At 37.1% G+C, this 23,427-nt stretch overlaps 1 pseudogene; it reads right to left on the bottom strand.

Moving 5' to 3' along the window:
- Window positions 1-11,659: 11,659 nt before the first annotated feature.
- On the bottom strand, window positions 11,660-12,840 carry LOC148203897 (uncharacterized; annotated as a pseudogene).
- Window positions 12,841-23,427: the final 10,587 nt, after the last annotated feature.

The following is a 23,427-nucleotide window of genomic DNA, read 5'->3' on the forward strand; positions in this document are numbered from 1 at the left end:
ATCTACGTACTATCTTATATGGCCTATATAAACCATTCCAACCTTCAACTATCATGGTTACACATTAATTATATCCACAATAAACCCATCCAACATGGAACACAAGAGAACAACACCTTCACATCATGAAACCAAAAACATGCACACTTACACCGCATGGAACCAAAAGATAACAACCCCTATGCAACATGCAAACAAAAGAGCATAACACCTATATTGTTGTAACAATCGATACTGATTTTGTGCAGTGGAATAAAAGAGTAATCGATTTTGCGATTGTTAAAGAGCATAAAGCGTGTTCGGTCAATTAAAATGGTTCCTTTAATTTTCTTACAAAAATATTATCGAACAGTTGATGTGCAGAAAATTAAAGAGTGTATGGAGTAGAAAAATCACTCAAATGATTTTTATCCTGGTTTGAATCAAAAGATTCTACATCCAGTCGTTAATCACTATAAATAGTGATTAACCTTTTCACTAAAATATTGTTCACAGATTTCAATAAGATGAAATACAAATAAGAACATAAAGAACCTTCCTTCGACAAACGAACCGGAAGTAAAACTACTCAGCCAACTTGAAGAGAATTGGTCCAACCTTAGATACATTAAGCGCAAGTTTCTCCTATTCACAAGACTTGACAAGAGCACACTATCACTTGAGAACTTCCTTAGACAAACTGTATTCTCAAATGTGGCATAGATAATTTCGAAGGGTTTGGAAGAGAGTGTATATAGCCTACTGGTCTGAAACTGAAACGACATATTACAACTGCCAATGATAATCGATTATTGTAAGTGATAATCGATTATCTGCGAGACTTGGAACAAATATGATATTAACTCTTCAAATGGTCGAGTCTAGTTCTTCACCTCCTTCCACCGTTCGGCTAGAGCCCTAATTGTCTTCAAACGTTTGGCTCGATTCTTCTTCACTCGTAGACCTTCAAAATCTTAACATTTTATTCTACAATGTTAGTTGAACTCAACACCGTTCGGTCTTGTACATGTGTTGTGTTTATCTGTCTTATTCGACTTTCTACTACTATACGTCATTCGGCCTTTTAGCTGTGTTTAGCCTTCAACTGTGTTCGGATTTTATCTACTATACGTCATTCGGTCTTCAACTGTGTTCGTTCTGTGTTCAGCCTGTGTTTCAACGCCGTTCGGTCTTCAACTACGTTCGGCCAATGTTTGTCCTATGTTCCAATGTCGTTCGGTCTTCAACTCCGTTCGACTAGTGTTTGTCCTATGTTTGGCCTTCATTTGTTTGTGACTATTCAGTCTTCAACTGTTATAAACCGTTCGGTTTGCATCTAGGTTCTTGTTCCCTTTCCTCACGGACCAACATACAAGAGTGCTTTTAAACTTAAGACAACAAGGGTCTTCATATTCTTCACTTTGTAACATCATCAAAATCATTGTCTTCAAGACACCAATGCTCTTGATTGGTAAAAATCTCTCCCTTTTTTATGATGATAAAAAATCCCTTATTTAAAACATCTTTTGAAAATATGCACATATTTTAAGCTAAAAGGCAAAGAAGAAGTTAGTAGCAACTGCACAAGAAATGTTTCTCCCCCTTTTTTATTATAAGCAAAAAGTAAATATACTCCCCCTCAAAATGTTCTCCCCCTCACGAAGTGAATGTATGCAATGAAGAAAAATGAAGAAGTCTTATTCTTTGATGCAAAAAGAAAGTACAGTACACTTAAAAGATAAAAGACAACACGTAATAAAAATTTTAAGATAATTATTTAATTTCTAAAAGGTAGGACAAGGGGGACGTTCTGGAGGTTGAAGATTGAGACGTTCCTCAATGTTGCCTAAGCGAGTATCAAACTCTTCAAACCTTTCATAGGCATATTCTTGATGAGTTTGCTGCATTTCAATAATCTGATCAAATCGCGTTTGATGAGCAAAACTCATGTCCTCCATTTGTTTGGATAAATTTGCAAAGTATTCTTCCATTGAGAGAGAGGAGGATGAAGGCATGGTAGAAGGTCCAGCTTCAGATGGAGCAGTAGCTCTTACTGGGTCTGTCATATGTGCATCCATATCATCATCTTCATCATCCTGATTTTCGTCATCCTTGTGAATGATCACACACCCACGGGCGACAAAACCCATTTAATGAAAAACCGTCTCCCCAATTTCAGTGCCAATTGATTAGATGGCTTGGGTGTGCTCACCATCTACACTAAATCCTTTGTATTCAATAATCCTAGAAATTAGGAGAGCGTATGGAAGATGGTACGCATGGTACTTTTTGGCTTTCACCATGGTATCTGTCATAAGTGCAGGCTAATCGATATGAATTTGATTCAGAATCCCATACAAGAGAAAAAGATCCTACTCAGAACATTGAGCATGATTGGTAGCACGGGGGCAAAGAAGCTAGAATATCAAATAGTGGATTAATCTTTCTTCTACCTTGAATCCTCCAACCACTAGTTGATGACGATTAGTTTGGTGTTGGGGGTTTCACAGAAATGATTGAAAGGTTAGAAGACGATTGATGGACTTTTGCAGCATGATCCCAAATGGTGAGTTGTGCGACATTTTTCCAAATGTCATCATCGAGAATAATTGGGACCCCTTTCACTTTGTTTGTGACAATTCCACCCCAATACTTGACGTTGTAGTAGAATACTCGAATGAGATCAGGATAGATACAACCCTTTTGTTCAACCAAGTAAGTAAGACTTTGGGCTCCAAATAAATCAGGGAATTATAAGCCATAGAATCGGTAGAAGTCCAACCTGATGAATTTGACTGCCATGATTTGACGTTCCTGCTAGAAGTGGGTAAATTCTGCTTTTTTTTTTGGGTCAGAGATCTATCCTTCGATTGAGGCAGGGCGAGGAGCTCTAAGTCGTGATGAAGAGGCGCCACCAGTCCTTCTGCGAGGTCTTCGAGAGTCAGCCATTTCGATCAAGAGAAATGAGAAGAGTGATGAGAGCAAGAGGGAAATCGTGTGCAGATTTGAGTTTGATGGAGTTTTGGATGGAAAGGAGTGGCTATTAATCCATTATGAATAGGTATTTATAGAAAAATTTGGCAAACTAGCCGTTTATAGTCGTTTTTGAACGTTTATAATGACTATATTTTGAAACTGCAATGCGTGATAATCGATTATTACTAATGATAATCAATTATCTCATCAAAAGTTAGTTCCTAAAAATTCAATGATAATCAATTACTAATGAAGTTAATCGATTATTTGTTCATGAATACTCAGATTTGAAGAGAGAGTTAGGATAATCAATTATGCCTCGTAATAATTGATTATTTACGAACCGAAACCTTTTCTAAAAGCTCAGAATAATCGATTATATCCCTATGATAATCGATTAAATACGTTGGAAGTATGAAAAACTTGAAAAAGTCTTGAATCTTAATTCTAAGACATATCTATTACTCCTAACTCTCTTCTAAGTTCATAGAACCTATCCTTAGGTAATGCCTTGGTGAAAATATCTGCTAGCAATAAGATGTAACAAAGATCCTATCATACCTCTAAAACATTATTTGATTTACCTCTTCCCCAAATTCATCCTTATCTAAATAGCAAGAAGTTTCCAAAAGAGTGTTGGCTTCTTTACAAGTATCCATTCCAAATTTCTTAAGTACTTCTCTACAATATTTGGTTTGTGAGACAAAGGTTCCCCCTTCTATTTGTTTCGTGAGCGAATCTTGTAACGTGAGCGAATCTTGTAACGTTCGTTCAATTGAGTCCTTACCATTGTTTCGTGAGCGAATCTTGTAACGTTCGTTCAATTGATTAATTAACGTTCGGTCTTTGACTGGTATTGTTCGTTTCCGAATTTACAAAGGCTCTGATCATTTACTTAAAGTCATGAAAAACTGTAATGGTTCTTTTCATTTAATCTCAAGTCTTTATACTTAGAATTTTTCCTAAGTATTATTTGGATCTTTTAGACTCAATTTCAATTAACTTAGTTAATTGTATCAGTGTCCGTGCATGAATAAGGGTGCGTTTCTTTTGTTCAGAAACGTGAATGTATGAGTGCTGTAATATGTTCTTCCCCATCTATTGAGAGATGAACGTCCTTTAAAATTAAGAGAGTGGAACACAGAATGAAAATTTGATTAAGAGAAGTTGTGAATATGCGAGAATGGTTATGTGAATGAATTCTATCGGATTGGATTGTGAATGAGCGTTCCAAGGAGGAACGTCTCCATGATGTGAATATGAGAAGTAGTGTAGTATGACCATGGATTAAGCTACTGATGGCTGTTCATCCTGATATTCCGTGATTGCTCATCCTCATGTAGAGGAGAGTAGTTCATGCGTGGGAATGGCAGGAGGCCCTAGTCCTTATAGTACTTGGGCTGATAAGGGTTAACCTCGGGTGGCAGCTGTTGAGGGTATCCCAGTTACTACATCACCCGGGTGCAAGAACGCCTGTAGATACATGGATCATACAGTCCGGACAGTCTTTAATTATGAGAATTTGGATGAGTCACTGTATGCGTGGATATGTGTTTAATATTGTATGAATTGTATGATTGATTTTATGTGTTAAATTATGTTGATTGTGTTGAATTAAATTACCTAAGCTTACCCTTGCAATTTCCTTGTGTTGTCTACTGTTTTCTGTATGTCCGTCTTGTCAATGCAATGATCATCCGTTGTGGATGTGAGCAGATGGTGAGGCACCCCTTGAATCTATGCTGGAAGAAGAAAATTTGGAGGATGCCAACCTCGTAGAAGTTGAAGTTAAAGCTGAGCAGTAGAGGCTCATTCCGTAGCAGTTTTAGGATTTAGTTCTGTACTGTATTTTGACAGTTCTGTATATAGTTTTGCAGAATTGTAAATACTGAACTGTTTTATATTTTGATGAGTTTCTGAACACTGTAAAGTGTTGCAAGTTCAGTTTTAAATGTTAAGCATCTGCTGTAATGTACTGTACAGTACTGTTTATTTTTATACGTGCTGTTTTCTTTTGGAGCAGCTGTTATTTATTTTAAGACTGCACTGTATTTTCTGTAAATGTGATTAGTTCTGATTAATGGTAATTACTATTTATTGGGATGTTACATTTATTGGTATCAGAGCAGTTTTGTTCTTTTAAGGACATATAGGGTATGAGTGCACTGTGCTTTTCGTTGTGTGCTTGATATGTGTTTGATGAGTTATTAATTTTTAACTCTTGAACATAGCTAACGTACGTTTTCTCTGATCCAGAAAACGAATGGCTCCTAGACTTCCTCCCCCACCTCAGCCGAATGAATTTGATGCACCAATTAGTGCCCGTGTGTTGGAGGCAGTCATAGACAGGCTTCAACAACAAAACACAACTTTGGTTGAGCAGAACGCTGCCTTGATGAGGCAAAACCAGGAAGCAATGCAAAGTTTGGAGGCTTCTCGTGTTCACTCAGAAGCAACGCAAAGACAACTAATGGACATCTTGGCAGCTGGCCGAGGCACACCAGGAGCCTCCTCCTCTAATGCTGCACCCCATGCAGAATGGAGTTTGGAAAGCTTCTTGCAGCACCATCCTGCCAAGTTTAATGGGAAAGGACTTCCAGATGAAGCGGATCAGTGGCTTAGAGATATGGAGCGGATTTATGAGGCCAAGAGATGTCCAAATGAAAACCGTTTGGCATTCACAGAGTATTTGTTGACGGGAGAAGCTAGCCATTGGTGGTCAAGTGTGAAGATGTTGTTGACAGAAGCTCAAAGTCCAATTTCCTGGGAGGTTTTCAGAACAAAATTTTATGAAGAATATTTTCCAGACAGTGTACGGTTTGCTAAGGAGGTGGAGTTCCTACAATTGGTACAAGGCAGTATGTCTGTTTCAGAATATACAAATAAATTCAAGCATCTTGTCCGTTTCAATACCATGGCAACCAGTGAAGAATGGCAATGCAGGAAGTTTGAAAATGGTTTGAGAAGTGACTTGAAGGTCTTAATATCCTGTCTATGTATTAGATCTTTTCCTGCAATGGTTGAGAGAGCTAAGGTTCTGGAGAAGAACATTGCTGAAGCCGAGCAACAGAAGAAGCAGCAATTGAACAGGGGGCAGGTTGCATCCAGAAACACACCGAACTTAAGAAGATCCCCATACGTTCGTCCAACTCAGTCATCTGGTGGATCACAGGCCTTGGTTCCTGTTGGCCAAACTGGACAGTCAAGGACTGTGACGTGCTATCAGTGTGGAGGACCACATTTGAGATGGGCTTGTCCTCAACTGGCTGGAATAAAACACTGCAACAAATGTGGGAGAAATGGACACTCGGATCAGGAGTGTAATGTGGGAGGCCGTGCGGTAATGAGACCTCCAAGGAGACCAAACAAGCCCATATGCAATAGTTCTACAGGTTTTGATGCAGAAATCATGCTTTTAGATGAAAAAAAGGATTTGCTTTGTTTTCCTTTTTGACAAGCAAAACATAATTTTCTTTTTCAAATTTTAGTTTAGGCAAACCAATCACAAGATCTTTATAAATCAATTTACTTAGATGTTGCATATGAATGTGTGCAGCTCTTTTATGCCATAGCCAAGGATTTTCTTCTTTTGCAACTAAACATGTTATGTTATGACTACATGCACTATCAATGTCAATCAAATAAATATTATTATGCCTAACACCTTGCAAAGCAATATCAGAAGACTTCTTAAAATAAACAGTGCATTTATCACTTTCAAATGTTACCTTGAGACCTTTATCACATAATTGATTTATGCTTAGGAGGTTGTGTTTGAGACCTTCAACATACAACACACCTTTTATGGTCAAAGTATTTCCTCCTCCAATGTCTCCGGTTCCAATGATTCTTCCTTGGTATTATCCCCATATGTTACAAATCCTTGCTTCTTCTTCTCAAAGGAGATGAACCTCTTCTTGTCACTGGTCATGTGTCTTGAACAACCACTGTCAAGATATCACAATGACTTCTTTGACTTAGTAGGTTCCAACAAAAGCAATTTAAGCAAGGATGTTAGGTCCCCCAATCTCAATATGGTTCATTGGGGTTAGTACATGCAACCAATTATCATTTAACAATTTGTACCCATGCATACTTCCCATTTGGTACTCCAAAATGTTTAATGTTACATTTGTTAGAAGTGTGACCATGCTTCATGCAATAGAAACAACAAACATCATGCATCTTATCTTTCACAAAAGTGCCTTTTTCAAACCAAACTCTACGATTTTAATTTACTTTAGGCTTCTTATTATGATGCATGTTCTTAGTTTTAACATTTCTTTTTCTAAAATTGTTTTGAGCATGTGAGGTAGATTTGGTTGCTTTAGCAAGCAAGTTTTCAAGTATATCAATGTCAAACATATGACTCCTACAAGATAAACATTCACTAGGTTTTTCATTTGCATTAGATTCGGACAATTTAGTTTCAAGATTACTAACTTTATTTCTTAGTATGACTTCTTCATCTAATGCATTTTCATATTTCAGTTTCAATTAATTTAATTGTTTCTTTAACTTTTTATGAGCAACATCAAGTTTTTCAGATTCATTCATCAATTCAAAGAAACCTTTTCGCAAATCTAATTCACTAGACTCAAAGCTAGAATCACTTACTTGGCATCCAGCATCTTCTGAGTTACCCATTAAATATAAATTTGTTTCTTCATCTGATTCACTTGAGCTCGAAGAACTAGAATCATTTTCTTCCCATGCTATATAAGCCTTCTTCTTCTTGGGAAATTTTCTTTCTTTCTTTTCTTCACTTCTTTTATTCTTAGGACAGTCAGTCTTTACATGTCCTCTTTCTCCACATCCATAGCACTTGAAGCTTGATGGAGATCCTTGATTTTCCTTCTTTTCTCCTTGGTATTTATCCTTTCCTTTTGCTCTCATGAATTTAGCAAACTTCTTTATCATGAGGCTCATGTTTTCCTCATCATCAGAGTCATCATCATCATTTTTCCTTGAACTTTTTCCTTTTGAGATTTCAGATTTGAAGGCTAAGGTCTTCCTCTTGCCTTAATCCTCCTTTGTAGTCAATCTATTTAGCTCAAGCTCGTGCTCACGAAGCTTTTCAAAAAGAATCGCCATTGACATTTGGGAGAGGTTTTGTGACTCTGAGATGGCTGCCACCTTTGGTTGCCAATACCTGTCCAATGATTTACATTCAATTCATCAACATCAAAGGTCTTACCCAACCCTGTCAAGTGGTTCACAATGTGTGTGAAACGCTTTTGAACATCAGAAATTGTTTCTCCAGGTTGCATCCTAAACATCTCGTATTCCTGGATGAGCGTGTTCTTCCTTGCGCGCTTTACATCATCAGTACCTTGTGTCACTCTAAGGACCTCCCACATTTCCTGTGTATCTTACAAACAGAAATTCTAAAGAACTCATCAAGCACCACAACAGAAGATATTATATTACGAGCTTTAATATCAAATTGGGCTCTCCTATTTTCCTCATTAGTATAATTAAAATAAGGTTTTTCCACTTCAACACCATCAAGAGTACTTTTAGGAATATAAGGACCATTTTTTATAGCTTCCCAGATGCCTCTATTAACCGACCCCATGAAAATTTCCATTATGACTTTCTAGTAGTTATCACTAGTAAAATGTGATGGTTTGTTAATGGAAGCACCTTCAGTGTAAACTTGATTTTGACCGGCCATTTTCAAAAAGTTTGAAAGAATATCAAAGAAAGCTCTGATACCAAAGAGTAATCGATTTGGCGATTGTTAAAGAGCGTAAAGCGTGTTCGGTCAATTAAAAGGGTTCCTTTAATTTTCTTACAAAAATATTATCAAACAGTTGATGTGCATAAAATATAAAGAGTGTATGGAGTAGAAAAATCACTCAAATGATTTTTATCCTGCTTCGAATGAAAAGATTCTACCTTCAGTCGGTAATCACTATAAATAGTGATTAACCTTTTCACTAAAATATTGTTCACAAATTCCAATAAGATGAAATAAAAATAAGAACAGAAAGAACCTTCCTTCAACAAATGAACCGGAAGTAAAACTGCTCAGTCAACATGAAGAGAACCGCTCCGACCTTAGACACACTAAGCGCGAATTTCTCCTATTCACAAGACTTGACAAGAGCACAATATCACTTGAGAACTTCCTCAGACAAACTGTACTCTCAAAAGTGGCGTAGATAATTTCGAAGGGTTTAGAAGAAAGTGTATATAGCCTACTGGTCTGAAACTGAAACGACATATTACAACTGGCAATGATAATCGTTTATGTAAGTGATAATTGATTATCTGCTAGACTTGGAACATATATGATATTAACTCTTCAAATGGTCGGCTCCAGTTCTTCACCTCTTTCCACCGTTCGGCTCGAGCCCTTACTGTCTTCAGACGTTCAACTTGATTCTTCTTCACTCGTAGACCTTCCAAATCTTAACATTTTATTCTACAATGTTAGTTGGACTCAACATCGTTTGGTCTTGTACATGTGTTGTGTTTATCTGTCTTATTCGGCTTTTTACTACTATACGTCGTTCGGCCTTTTACCTATGTTCAACCTTCAACTATGTTCGGCTTTCATCTGCTATACGTCGTTCGGTCTTCAACTATGTTCGGTGTAAGACCCGTAGAAAATAAAAATAAAATATAATTTTATTTACCTATTTATTTATTATTCTAAGATAAATTATTTTGGTAGCGTATTTGTGTGTTAAAAGTACTAAATTGGTAGATAAAAATTAATTATAATTATATTATTTTGTCTTTATGTGATGCATGAAATAAGAATTATATATGGTTGTTTGCATTTATGTTTTAGTCAAAGTGAGTTGGCTTAGTGGTGATGCTATGGTGTGGGGGCTCATATCTCGTGAGTTCAACTCTTGGTTGGGGTGTTTTTCCTTGCTTGGCCATTCTTTTCTAAATTTTCAATGTGGGACCCACTTAATGGGAAGAGAAAGTTATGAAATTAAATGGATGAATTGCAACGTAAAAAATTTAACGTAAATGGAGTGGGTGTAGAGAAAGAGAAAATAAAAGTGTAGGAGAGAGAAAGTCTTTTATTGTGCATGCCAAGTAGAGAAGAATTAAAAGGTAAATTGTTTAGGTTATTTTGGTTCTTAAAAACATAATATGATTTTCTTGTATGCTATGTTTTTTTAAGATATAATGAAAGATGGGTTTTAATCAACCTTTAAGTTGGGTATCTCAAACAAGATTTATAGTCCAGTATGAGGGCCCGATTGTGAGGGGTATTTAAATGTTAAGTTAGGCTTTGTTACCAAAATAGGCAAAAATAGATCATATATTACGAGAATAGACAAATTCAATTCAAAATACCAAAATGGGGAAGTCGTGGGGGGCCAAAACGACTTCAAATGAAGAAGTCGTGCCCCCTTGCACGACTTCACACTGTGCATTTGACCAGTGGTGAAGTCGTGCACCCCAAAAATGACTTCTGGGTCCTGTAATCCATTACAAGATACTGGTAATCGATTACACAATGTTGAAATCGTGACCCCCCTGCACAACTTCAGTGTAGTAGGCAAACATGCTAATGGTAATCGATTACGACACTTCTGTAATCGATTACCAGTGTTTTAAGTGTGCAAAAACCACCCTGGTAAGCGATTACAAGCTTGTTGTAATCGATTACCAGTGTGTTTTGGTTGGTTTATCAAAATTATTTGGCAGTTTACATATTTTATGTATTGTTTATGTTATACGAAAAAAGAAATTGTAGTTATTATTTAATGAATGGAGACAAATTTGAAGAAAAGAGAAAAAAAAATATTAATAAGAAATATTAATAGTAATATATTAATAATCGATTTGATTACAATTGGGTAAGATTAAGAAATAACTAAAGACGAAATGGACAATTTCCCCTATGATGACCTTCGTTGTGGCAGTAAGAGCATTTTTTTGGCTTATCTGGATTGGATTGATCCATTTCATTATGAATCCTATTTGTATATGGTCTTCCGGATGCCTTGCGTCGCATTTTAGGATCTGGTATGAAGTTTTGACCTGTATACGCAGACCAATAATCTTGATTTTGGATTGGGTGAAATTGTACTTCATATGCCTTGAAAATGTTGTTAAGACTGTACACTGGATCGATTACTTGGGTTAGTGGGATATGCGAAACTGCACAAACAACAATGACATGGGAGACGAGTAGCCTGGAAGTGACCACAATCACACCACCATTCATTTAGGCTGACCTTATAGGAAAGTGGAACAGGGCGATATTGGTGAGGTGTTGAAATTTCCTGAACATCAAATTCAAAATTTTCACGGTTGTAGCGATGAACATGACAAAATGCGGATTGTTGTTGATTTTTCCTAATGATGTCGGCGATTTGTTCAGGAAATTGGTGGCCTGCTTGTAGCATATAGTTCGCCTTTAATCCTCGTTCAACAAACCATGATTGTGTCCTCTGAAATGTTGTTCTGATGAGAGCACATGTTGGTAATGAACGTGCTCCCTTTAAAATGGAGTTGGTGCACTCAGCAAGATTAGTGGTCATATGTCCATATCCTCTCCCTCCATCAAAAGCCTGAGACCATTTTTTTTAATGGGATTTTATCTATCCAATCAACTTGTTGTGGGTATTGGTTTCTTAGTGCAGTAAGTTTTGCCGTGACAGTTGGTTGCTTGACCTCGTAAGTTGTAATGACGTAATAAATAAATAAAGTTTAGAATAATGTTACAAAATTATAAAAGTAAAAGTGTATTAAAAATGTTTGTAGTAGTACCTAAATTGATTAATTGTTTTTTGAGGTCATGATTTTTGAATTTGTTGTTGAAGTTGGATGCTAGATGACGTATGCAATAAACAGAGTTCAAACCATCTTGTTCCCAACCAACTTCTTCTGATCTTAAGGCCGATAGGATACCCTTTCCTCTAGCAATGATGATGCAAATATTTTGTTGAGGGCAAACATGTTCTCGAAGTAGTTGAAAGAACCATATCATGGCCTCCTTTGTCTCACCTTTTACAATGGCAAAGGCCAATGGAAAAAGATTTCTATTGCCATCTTGAGCTATGGCGGCGAGCAAAGTTCCATGATATTTACCCGTTAGAAATGTACCATCAACTTGGAGAATCGGTTTACAGTATTTGAATCCTTGTATGCAAGGACCGAAAGACCAGAAAACTCTTTCCATAATATAGCAATTATTGTCGGTTTGTCCATTAATCTGCATTGGAGAACCAGTGCATTGTAAAATTGTACCTGGATTTGCATCCTTCACGGCATGCAACCACCTCAGCATGTGGTTATAAGAGTCTTCCCAGTCTCCAAACTCCATAGCAAGAGCCTTTTGTTTAGCGATCCAAGCTTTCTGTATGACACAGAATATCCGAATCGAGCTTTAATATATGCAATCAAACTCTTGATTGGAATGGATGGGTTTGTCCATACTGAATATGATATGATCGCGGCAATGTGAGTACTATCAAGATTTGTATGATCTTGAGATAGTATGGTTGAGAAACACGAATGTTGTCCGTCGATATTCTTGATTTCCCAATATTTACGGACTTTGCTATAAGCTGCCCTCAAACGCCATTAACAATCGTTGTGGTATTCCACACAACGAATAACATAAATGTTGGGCTTCGATTCAACAATGGTGTATTTGTAACCGTTGGTGATGTGATAATGTTTGATTGCATCAATAGTTTCCTCCTTTGACTGGAACTGCATACGTTCATTCAACTCTGGAATGACATGTTCAGATGATTGTATGATGTGGTCTTCGTCATTATTGTCATCTTTAAGTATGTTATCTAATTCATCATCGGTGGTGAATTCATCAACATTATCTAATATCAAAGGTTGTTCGTCAATGATTTGCGATGATGAAGATGGTGCAAAGTTCCCCGATGCCATCAGGAAATAGATGTGTGGGAGAAAAAATAAGATTGGAGTAGAATGAGATTTGTTTGTAATGGAATTTGGATGAGAAGATAGATTGCTGAAAAATTCATATATATAATGAAATTTCAAGTGTGAAGGTTACTTTGTGCATTGTAGGTGTTACGGTTTGAAGTAGGGAAGTATTGGGCCATAGAGTAGTGTCATATATGTATAGGGTTGCATGCATTCAATAACTTATAAGCTATGTATATGATTACATTTATTTGATTTCGTATAACGTAATAGGTAGTGGTATGATATATCATGAAATTTTCATTACAAGTTTTTTGTATTACTTATAGATGTTGAGAGAATATTTTTTTTTCTTGTTAAGAAATAAATAATTTACTATTTAGATGTATGAAAATAATTTAGTATTTCAATAATGTCAAATTATTAATAATAAAATTTTTCAAATATGATTTAAATTTAAAAAAAAAGGAAAAAGTGAAGTCGTGCAGGGGGTACACGACTTCACCTAATGAAGTCGTGCAGGGGTACACGACTTCACCTAATGAAGTCGTGTATCCTCCCCACAACTTTACTTTTCCCATTTTTATTTTTATTTACATCCTTTTTTATTTACAAAAATTAGTTTTTAACTTTAAAAAAATGCTTAAAAATTCAAAAATAATTTTAGAAACTTAGATACATTTAATTTAAAAAATAATATATTTTGGGCCATGTATAAGGTCTTATAATAATTATAATGATAATAACGTAGTGTTTGGATTATTAATTGAAGTATTACATATGTACTTCACCTTAGGCCTTTGACCTTTGGTCTTAGGTGTGCTATTCATTATGCATGCTTTCCTATTCATTATGCATGCCTCTCTTCACCTCTGCAGAATTAAAGATTCCTTGACGTTGCACCACTCATTTGTCATAGTTGTTGTGCATCCCATCTTGTCAAGCACGTGAAGTTGTTGGTATGGGCATCAATGCTTTGTCAATAAATTGGTGGAGGGAACCTTACTACCATTGTATTCTGATTCTGAATTGTTTGTGCCATCACAAACCACTTTATTTTTTTTTCATTGGTTTTACATCCCAGTTTGAAACAAAATATTTGAAATGCCTTTCGCACGTCAACTTCTCGTTGATGTCCCTTCTACGTCTTCAAGACAAACACATTGTGAAGGCAATTTAGGAAGGCAATGAACGAGTTATTTGCCCAAGAAGACATGCAATCTGGATAGCAAACCATGTTAGCGAACTTGATGAAAGAATCATGAATCTTCTACAGGCAGCGAGGTTTACCCATATTTTGAAAGCATCAAATATGGAAATAAATTACCAGCTAGTGACTACTTTGTTTGAGAGGTGGAGAATTGAGACTCATACTTTCCACTTCCCTCTTGGTGAAAGTACTATAACATTGGAAGACGTTGCACTGCAATTAGGGCTTCCAATTGAAGGTCATGCTGTCACTGGCATCAGTAGTGGTCCTCTAACATGTTTTTGTCAACAACTACTAGGAGATGTTCCTCCTGAAAATAGTGTTAGAGGCAACAAAATTAAGTTGTCTTGGCTGAATAACACATTTCGCCATTTGCCTCATGATGCCACATATCAGGTTATTCAACAATACACTAGAGCATATATGTTAATGATAATTGGCAGCATCATGATGCTAGATACATCTGCAAGCATGGTGCATTTGATGTATATACCCCTTTTGGCTAACCTGCAGAACGTCTCAAAGTATAGCTGGGCATCCGCAGTGCTTTCCTGCTTGTATCGTGCCCTTGATCATGGGACTAGGGCTGACCAAGACAATATCGAAGGGTGCATGATATTGTTACAATGTTGTGCATGGGAAAGAATTACATGTATTTCCCCACAAATACTTGAAGTCACACAGGAAGACATTTCTTCTGGTGCAGTTTTTCCCTTGGCGAAAAGATGGTGTCGAACAACACAGTCAATATTCCATGACACGACAACTGTACAACAATTTCGTCAAAAGTTAGACGACCTATCACCTAGACAGGTATTTTTGACCTCTGACATATGTTGGTGTATTTATTTTGCACTAAATGTGGCTTAATTTGTTTTTAAACAAAAACTTCAATATGTAAGTTTATATGGACATCGTACATACGTGATGACATTTGTCAAATCATTCCAGTCGAAGTGCCCCCTACTAGTCGGGCAATTGTGCCTCTAATATGTTTCTCTATTGTAGAATACCATCAATCAGACCGTGTGATGCGTCAATTTGGATTTCGACAAAATGTCCCCCATCCACCAATGAATCTAGATGAGGAACATAAACAGGATATGAGAGGACGCACAGATTGGAATTGGCAAGAACACCATCAATAGTGGATTGCATTATGGAATGACCGTCATAATCGTGTATTTAACGGTATTCCATTCCAAAAAAATGGTCACTTGCGCGATGAATCCGAGTACATGCAATGGTATATAACTCATACAATCCGCTATATTGCTCTCATTGAAGATTCAACCGACGAAGAGGTACAACAATATCCCCACCTTTTAAATTATGAAAGCCTTATTATCTTGTCATCCTCAATCAAACATTGTATTAAGCAGTATGACATGGAGCACGAACAACAGTTCCAACCGCCATCTGCATACCGTGCATCACCATCGTATCATGACCCACAAAGGTCTTCTTCTGACCATCTCAACTATCAACATCCATCTCCATATTCAAGGTTCGAACAACACATCCCACCGACATCAACATATCCTCAGGTTAAAACCTCTTATTTCGCCTTTCCACCGACAACATCGTTCAGTGGAGGTCCATCATCTTTTAGTGGAGGTCCTTCCAATTATTTTGGAACCTCGACAATCACTCCACCATCTTCATACCAACACGCTTTTTCGTCACAAAACGTGTATCGACCGACCCTTGATTTCCAATACCTTCAATAGTCCATTGAAAGTCATCCTAGTGATGAAGACCAACACACGCAGAGTCCCGCACCACAACAGCAACAAAGGCGAGTCCATCGACAACGACAAAGACCAACATGTGGGACTGGAGGACATAAATAGACTCCAATTCAATTTATTTATAATTATGTACTTTGTCTATATTTTCTTAATTAATCACAAATATTTGTCATAAACAACTTTTATCCTTTTCATTTCTTATTGCACATCATGTAAAAACAAATATTATATATATATATATATATATATATATATATATATATATATATATATATAAATCAATTTTAATATATAATGCATTGAATTAAAACTAAAGCAACAAATAAATCAAATTTTCAACCAAAAGACACTGGTAATCGATTACAGTTTATACTATAATCGATTACCAGATACACCCTGTAAACGATTACACGTTTTGCTGTAATCGATTACCAGCCAAACCCTATCCTATAAATTTAACTTTTTCTCTCTCCTCACGAACACACACCCATTCCCACTCGATCTGCAGTGCCACGGTTTCAGCAGCTCTCCAACCTCAAAAATCACTTGCTCTTCCACTAGTTTCACTTCTAAACAACATTTTTCCACTCTCCTTTCAATTCTCTTCAATTTGCACCGATTGAAATCTCAAATGGCGGAATCTTCAAAGAGGCAAAGAGTTAGAGGCTCATCTTCTACAGCTGCGGGACGTCGCCGCCGTCAACCTTCACCCCTTGAAAGCTCACCCTGACCCTCACCACCACCGTCACCGACTCCAACACACCAAAATCTTCAATTTTCCACTCCTGCACAAGCTGAAAGGTATTTATCACTTTTTAATGACCGTCAAATCATTGACCCAAAACACCTAGATGACCAATATTTCGAAGATCACAGTTTTGAATTTTTTGGCATGCTGAAAAATATGGGATTGAATGATTTTGTCTGCGATGTTGCGCCTTATTATCCTAATTTGGTACGTGTCTTTTATAGTAACCTCAAATTTTCTGATAATGGAACAATGAAAACTGAGGTCAAAAATGTCAAAATGATTATCAAACCCAGCATTTTTGCTTTCATAGCCAACCTCTCCTCTGTTGGGTTGAACTTTGAAGGTAAATTATTTGAGAATTGGGTCGATCAATACAATATCGACGTAGCAAGACAATTGATTTGTTTGCCACACAATCCTTCTAAGAGTAGAATTCTAGCCGGCAATATGACAGTTGAGGCTAGAATATTACATTATGCTATATGTCGTGTTTTGTTTCCACGTGTTTCTAACTTTGCACAGGCAACCGAGGAAGATATTCTGTTAATGTGGATAATAATGACGGCAAAGCAGATAAACTGGACCCATCTCATCCGACATAGGATGAAGAAGGCTTTGAGGCCAGGTGCTCCTTTACCATATCCAATTTTGGTCACCCGGATCCTAGAACATTTTCAAATTCAATTGGAGGATGAAATATCTGTCCCACCTAATAGGCATACCACAATATCAGGAGGAGTGATACAGTCATTTGGATTGACCAGAAACGCTGACAACAGATGGGTTCACAGAAATTCTCCTCCTCCACCTCAACGTCAAAATCAAGCACCTCCTCAACTACAACCACCACCACTTGTTCAACAACAAACTACTTCATTTGATGACGTCATGAGGGGGATCAACGATCTCCAAACATTTGTTGGGGACAACTTCAATACACTGAATGAAAGCACGAATGCAAGATTTGAACAATTGGAGCTGAACATGGGTGACCGCTTTGATACTATTGATGCTCGAGTTGAGCATGTGGAGCACGACATTGACTATCTGCGTCGTCATTTTGGTCCACATGGTGGATCATCTTCCTAGGTACCTTTCAATGTGTACTGTCATTTTTTTTTAATTTAAGCTTCTTCCTTTTGTAATGCATTTTGAATTCAATAAAAGACTACAAATTTCATTTATGATTTTGTCTTATGATTTTACTTTCTTTGTTCTATTTACATTAAATTAATTACTCTTCCTATACATAACAATACATCACAATGTCATCAACAACAATGTGTGCTTACAAATATTCAAATCATTACACATAATTAACTTCAAATAATGCTTTACAACACAACAGAAATTTTCATAAACCAACCACAACACACTGGTAATCGATTATAACAAGCTTGTAATCGCTTACCAGGGTGGTTCTTGCACACTTAAAACACTGGTAATCGATTACAGAAGTGTCGTAATCGATTACCAGTATCATTTTTGCCTACTACACTAAAGTCGTGCAGGGGGTCACGATTTCAACATTGTGTAATCGATTACAGGACCCAGAAGTCATTTTTGGGGTGCATGACTTCACCCCTGGTCAAATGAACAGTGTGAAGTCGTGCAGGGGGGCACAACTTCTTCATTTGAAGTCGTTTATGCCCCTCACGACTTCATATTTGGTCAAAAATTGCCCATTTACGTAATATTCTAGGCAAATATGCCTAGTTTGGTGCAAAAGTCGTTAAGTTAGGTTAGATTTGGGAAGGATACAATTCATAATTGCATGAAAGGGAAAAGAAAAACCCTAGAACCCACCTTCACACACACCTTGAGTGTTTGAGAAGAGAGTGAAGGATATTTGGGAGTTGGCTTGCCTCTTCGTACGTAATAAAGGAAGAGGACGTGAGAAAGGAGCGTCTCACTAGACATCCTTGAAGTCTTGAACGTTTTCAAAAATCCCAGGTAAGGGGGAGCTTACTTTGCTGTGTTGGGTTGATGTAACCAATATTTGAGTCTTTTGAATATTTTTTATATAATGACCATCGTTGGTCGTATGTGTGTATAATGTGGTACCGTTTATATGTATTGGTTGTTCTTAGTGTTTTCCTAGTACTATTTTCTCTTCTATGTTTATCAGACATGAAGTAGTTTCGCGGCTTCTATTATGGAGCAATGCTTATATAAAGGAAGGAGAGAAGGAGAGTAAGCGTGGCTTGAAATAGGCATGGTGAAATGCGGCTGTTATCTTTGTTATATAGATGTTGTAATATATTGTATTACCTTTGTTGAATCTTTTTGATGGCCAAAGAATGAGTGCAGAGGTGAGATAATCTTATGGGTGACACGGTTGCATGGTATAGAGTTTTTAAATGAGTGTTTAAGTTTGAAAGACATTGGAACTTTGGTGCATGGGCAGTTTTTAAATGAGTGTTTAAGTTTGAAAGACATTGGAACTTTGGTGCATGGGCTGAGTATCCTACTGCATGAGGATTATACAAAGAAAACGTTAACTTGTGGTTTTGGGTGACAGGGGTATAAGATTTATGGCTTTTAAAAGAATGGGTTCATGTATATATAGGTGTGAGGTAGTAACACTAGGTGCCTAATAAAGAAGTAAAATGGCTTTTGAAGTTTTAAGGTTGATTCATGTGTGTGTGCAATAGGTTGGCAAGGTGGGATCGTGAGAGATTAACCATTGATGGAAAGTAAGTTAGTAGGGCCAAGTTTAAGAAATTGGAATAGTGTAATAATTAAATGCAAAGTCTTTTATTGGTGCAGCAAAAGTTTTGGTGTGTTACGTATGTATGTTGTAGGATTTCTTTTGGTTTTAGGTTAATGTATATTATATAATATATTATACTATATTATATATTATATCTTATATGTATTCAGTTTTAGTAGTTCTTTTTATACTATATAATAATATATTATATAAAGTTTGTCATAATTGGAATTCTTCGAATATTAATTTAGAAAGATACATTGTTGTTATGTTTTAGAGAATCTAATTAGAATTTAAATAAACTATAAAAGTATAAAATAAATAAAGTAAATATTTTAAAGTTGGAAAACTTATTTAGTGTTAATTAAATGGTGGTTTAGATTTTATGATGATATTGTGTATGTAATTAAATTAATTTTATATGTGGAGATGTATTATTTTACAAGAAATTGTAGAGTTTTGTAGTGTGATTGAGATAACATAACAGTATTGTCTATTTGAGATGGTTTTCGACTGGTGTTATGGTTTTGGGTGTGATTTTAAATTGTTGTTATATCGTTTGAATGTTGAATGACTTTGAAAGAGTAATAAAAGTAGCCCCGGTACTTGTCCGGTGAAGCTCTGAGGGTAGAGTGGTCGGAGGTGTATACTTGTCCGGTGAAGCTCCAAGAGGGTGGTGGAAAGTGAATACTCGCCCGGTGAAGCTCTAAGAGAGTGGTGGGAAGTGATATACTTCCCCGGTGAAGCTCTAAAAGAGTGATGAGAAGTAGGTTACTTGCCGATGAGGCCTTCGAGAGAGTGGTGGGAAATGTCGTAGTGTAATGGTGTCGTAAAGTGTATTGTCCCGGTGAAGCTCTTTAAGAGAGTGGTGGGAGGTTTCCGTTCACCTTAAAGTTGTATGTAAGTAACCGATAGTGATTCAATATATATGGTGAATGGTTTCAACAAATTAGGTATGAGTCGGCGAGTGACCGAGTGAGACTGAGTTTAATTTGGTTACTTTGATGAGATAATTGTGTGATTACATGCGAGTGAGTTTGATTTCTGATAGTGTAGTTGTTAATAAATTGTTTTGCTGACTTATTTCTGTTAGCTCACCCTTGCATTGATTGGTTGTGGCTTCCACCTGCGATGATCGTATTTTTATGAGAGTATATGTTGTACAGGTGTAGCTAAAGCGAAGTTGAGCGACGAGATACGTGGGAGAACTATGGGACTAAAATTTCAACACTAATAGTTTTGTAATGAAATTTTATGAACACTTTATAGTTACATTTGATTTATGAAGTTTTCTAAATTCAGTTGAAATAAATAGAAGTTTTTATACAATCAGTATTCCGCAATGGTATCATAGTTAAGTTTTCAAAAGTTTTTGTATACCCGTGGCATCCTAGAATTGGGGTGTTACATTCGACCTGTTGTCGGCCTGTGTTTCAACACCGTTCGGCCTTCAACTGCGTTCAGCCAGTGTTTGTCTTGTGTCCGACCTTCATTTGTGTCAATACCAAATTTCGTCCAAATTAGTTTTTGGTTTTATTGTAGTCTATTATATTCTATGTTTTTTATATTTACTTATTTATTTTATTTTATTTTATTTTGAATTTTCTTTTCTAAGTTTCATTTTTACTTTTAAATTTTCATTTTTACCTTTTAATTTTTATTTTTATTATTGTTTTAATATAAAAAAAAGAAAAGGAAAACGTGACAAAAAAAGAGAGAAAATGCAAAAGGAAAAAAAGGAAAGAAAAGGCGTAAAGCGGGTGATGGAAGGGGAGGCATTTTTGGATTTGGATAGAGAAAACGGTTACGGGCTCAATCTTCAAAAAAGGATAGAGGGGGGTCTTGGCGGGGGAGAAGGGATTTTTAGTGAAAAACCTCATTACCAGAGGAGAGCCAAGAGAACCTTTCTTCACCTCCACCATCAACTTTAATCCACTTTGGTTACAGCAACTATACTTCATTTTTTTCAAAGAGAAGAGGGGAGTTTCCTCAAGCATCCAATATCATCGAAGAGAAAGAGTTACAAGAAGAACACTCAAGCTACAAGGTAAGTTTTCCTTTCTAAATCTTTATTGCCCACAAGTGTATATGTAATTCTCGAATAATAGCTTAATAGCTTATGGTTATCTGCTTACATTTGAGTTGATATTGCCTCGTTTGCTTTTTCTCCTCACTTTAGAGTTAGCCATATAGCCATTGGGATATTATTTGAGATGTTTTTTTTTGTTTTTTTTTTTTGGGTCTTGTTGCATTTGGCTTGGGTCGGTAACTTTGTATGGTCGACCCTCCATTGATTCCCCTTCATAATTCATCTTCTTGGTCCGTCACGTTCATCTTCTCCCTCCAACTGAGGTCATATCTTCAACCTACACCCAGAAAATACCATAGGAATCATATATAGGGAGGAAAACATTACTTTCTCCTCTTTTCTCTTTCAATTTCTCCTTGACAGAACACACCAAAAGCTTCATTCAGTCTTCATCACCCTGTTCTGAGGTTGCTCCGACAACGGCAAGAACGCCAAAGCATACTCTTATATTATTTACATTCTTTAATCCAATAAAATCACAAAAAGAAAGAGCACGAGACAAGGCCCTCTCATAGAATACCTCTTATGTCACTATCATCCTCACCATCACCAACTTTCACTCTCTCTGCTCTAGAAACCCATCCCGTCCAATGAACATGAATCACGCCATCACCACCTTCAACAATTAAAGACCAGCATTCCCTTTGAATAACCCAAAACTGCAAATTGATATTTCGCAAACCCACTATCATATTGTGAATCATAGACTAGGATAGTGGCGTGAGGGAGAGAAAAGGAGGTCTTTGTGCGATTCGCGAGAGATTGAGCAATAGTGAAAGGGCTCTTTCCGATTGAATGCACCAGCGGTGGTTGGCTTCGTCGGTGGCAGGGAGAATGCGTCCCAGGGATTGAGAGTGTTTCTTTCTCGTGCACGAGGGGAAAAGAGGAACATACGACTTTGGCGATGGCCGGAAATGAGTTTGGCAACGAGTGGCATCGCCAGTGATACCTTTGGCCGATCGGAAGGGGCGTGACAGTGTTGGTTCGGTGAGCAGCGGTTCCTCCCTCTCGCGCGAAGAGGAGAAGCAAGGGATTGGACCCGACGCCACGGCTGGCGATCCCTCCGATGGTGAATAATGATGCTGGCAGCGCCTTGCGCCGCGACTCGTGACGGGTGACTGATTCGGTGGTAGGAGAGGCGCACATGCGCAGGGGAGGCAAACCTTTCCCTAGGTTGTTTTGTTCAAAGGAAGAGACTCTAATGCTTTGTTCGTTTAAGGGTGTTTGGAGATGATTTGGGAGAGAGTGATTGAATGAATTTGAGGGGATTTTAGGGTAAATTTTTTGTTGTTTGTTTGAGTGGATTTGGAGGTAAATGAGAGTATATTTGGAAGTAAAGTTTATGAGAGTTAGTGTAGGATTGGATTGATATGATAGATAAAAAAAATTGTTTAATTGGTAGAAATTAAAGATTACCAAAATGCCCTTAATTATTAAAGTAATATAAAATGATAATTGTTAATGTTATATTTAATTGTAAAAATGTTTATAAAAGTAAAAAATTAAAATTAATTATTAAAATTAATTTTAATATTTAATGTTATACCAATTATTCAGTATCATTTCTTTCATAAACCACATCTGCAGGCACCGTTAGCTTTCAAGTATCATTCTACAAAAGGAAATTCAAGACAAAAACCAGTTTCTATCATCTATCAAAGCCTTCGATTCATCCTCCCAATTCCCCAATTTCTTTTTGGTTTGCAAACGTTAACCCAGCCATCGTAACCTTGATAGCCACATGTAGCACCTCCACGAAGGACCACCAAGAACTCATCTTCGAGCCATCAACAACCATCACGCTTCCATCTTTCACCATTTCTTTGCAAACCTGCAAGCAAAAGCCAAATTCTTCCGCTGAAACCCAAGGTTGAAATAGCTTCTCTGCTAAAGCTTCATTCTGCTCCAGACCTTCAAAGTCATTCCCGCAACTGAAACAATACCGAGTCACCACCGTGTCACCGGCTTGCTCGTTCCCCACCACTCTCATACTCGTCGGCCATCACCGGTCATGGACGACGCCGCCACCGCAGAACCTGCAAAACGCCACTGCTCGACCAATCGCCTTTGAGG

The sequence above is a fragment of the Vigna umbellata genome, chromosome 2 (assembly GCF_029865625.1).
Source record: "Vigna umbellata cultivar VRB3 chromosome 2, Vumbellata_1.0, whole genome shotgun sequence".
In the NCBI taxonomy this organism is placed as follows: Eukaryota; Viridiplantae; Streptophyta; class Magnoliopsida; order Fabales; family Fabaceae; genus Vigna; species Vigna umbellata.